Below are 2009 nucleotides of genomic sequence, written 5' to 3' on the forward strand. Positions count from 1 at the left end.
CTAAGGGCAGCTGTAACTGAATCCTCATTTCCCCATTATGAAATAACAGAGGATTGGGCTCTCAGTGTTTGTCAACAGAAGCAAGCAAGCATTTTGGGCAACCCAATTCTTCACTGGGCAGGACCCTCCCTATATACTGTAGGAAGTGCAGCATCTGCAGCTAAAGTTATTACTCAAAACCCCACATTTCCAAAGCCATCTGGGTGGTATACTACCCCTAGTTAAGAACCAGTAACAGATAACCTCTAAGAGCTCGCTAGTAAAAGCATTCTCAGATTCTAACACACAATATCCCCTTAGAATGAGTAAACATGGAGAAAAATTCCAAGTAAACTACACAGAACTTATTTATCATTGGAGAGGGAAAATTCAGCAGAAAAACAGGAGACTGAACTTACTTCTTGAGATCTTTGAGCAAAGCACTGCCTACTAAGTAGGCTATTTTAGACAAAAATTGTTGCAGGAAAATTGGGTAACTTACTCTGAGCCAAAACCTCTACCCAGTGGCCTCACATTTCCTTAACTCAGCCTACTCATTTTAGATGTTACTTTCTTTCAAGAGGGAAGGTAAATACAACTAGCTGCCTACTCAGAGGCCTCAATCACTGCCATCTGAAAGCCCACAAGAATGAAGCCTTCAGCTAACCAGCATTATATGCTTTCTTTTGTTCCATCCAACTCATTGGAACTATGGCACACATTTCGGCTAATTTTAGCCAGTATGAACTCTAGAACAATACAAGAAAAGGGGAGTCATTTCCTGACTGGCACAAACACATTTGGAGCTTTTAGAAACGATTTATACTTCCTACCTCAAAAAACAGAACTCGAGAAATCTTATTCTGCAGCACTAAACAGCATAGCAATATCCAAGAAGTATGGTTTAGCAGAAGAGGCACTGGGATAGCTGGGTGAACTTAGCCAAGTCACTTCTCTTGAATCTATTTTTCCTTAGCTAGAAACTTAGAGATAAACTAGCTAGCTGATAACTGAAGTCATTTTTATCTCTAAAATTCTAAGTGCACCGATGTTAAAATGTTACCTGTTTTCCTTCTCACACTCGTTCTGTTTCTATGAAATTTAGAAATCACAATATCTATTCTTTTTTCTTCCTCCCCCTCCAACTTGAACAGAAGTACAGTATCTACTCTTTTCATGGTAATTCTTGCAAAAAACACTGGGAAGAAAAATTCAGACTTAGCAGTCAAGATGGAGACAAGTAAGAAAAAATTCTTTTCAGGCCATGAACTTGATCTTAGGAAGAGAACCATGGTTCAATAGTTATTTCAATCAAGGGGGGCGGGGGCGGGAGGCAGGAAATCACACATATAAGAAACGTAAAGGAAAGCCAAAGTGAAAACAGAGCCTGAAGGAGAGACGAGCCCACCATGATCACTTACACCCTTCCACACCAATTATTGGAAATAAGGTCATTTAATACATCTGCTTTGCACTGGGGACGAGGCACCCAAGGAGGATTCTGACTATCCAACTCAACCTCCCTACTGCAACTGAAGTGCATTTTTGGGGAATAATTAGAGAGGGGATAAATTAATGGCTTCACAGACACATACCAGAGAAGATGGGCACAAGGGGCACAAGGAACTCAGCAAAAGTCCTGGCCGGGCACTGTAGCTCACACCTGTAATCCTAGCACTCTGGGAGGTCAAGGAAGGAGGATCACTTGAGGTCAGCAGTTCAAGACCAGCCTGAGTAAGAGCGAGACCCCCACCTCTACTAAATATAGAAAAAAGGATCCGGGATGCACTTGTCCGTAGTCCTAGCTACCTGGGAGGCTGAGACAGGAGGATCGCTTGAGCCCAGGAACTGGAAGTTGCAGTGAACTATGACAACACCACTGCACTCTAGCCAAGGGGACAGAGCAAAACTGTCTCTAAAAAAAACCCCCCCAAAAAACAAAGAAAAAATTTCTTGAGAGACACTAGCACTAGGTCTTCCTGACTCTAGAAGTGATAATATGAAGAGCAACAGTAGAGATAATAATTATA

The 2009-nt window shown here is 41.8% G+C and overlaps 1 protein-coding gene across 1 annotated transcript in view; it reads right to left on the bottom strand.

Moving 5' to 3' along the window:
* Positions 1-2009, bottom strand: part of HMGXB3 (HMG box domain containing 3) — a 69131-nt gene that overhangs the window by 42119 nt on the left and 25003 nt on the right. The gene's annotated exons all lie outside the window — the stretch shown is intronic.

This window comes from Propithecus coquereli, unplaced genomic scaffold (assembly GCF_000956105.1).
Source record: "Propithecus coquereli isolate 6110/MARCELLA unplaced genomic scaffold, Pcoq_1.0 Scaffold58, whole genome shotgun sequence".
Lineage (NCBI taxonomy): Eukaryota > Metazoa > Chordata > Mammalia > Primates > Indriidae > Propithecus > Propithecus coquereli.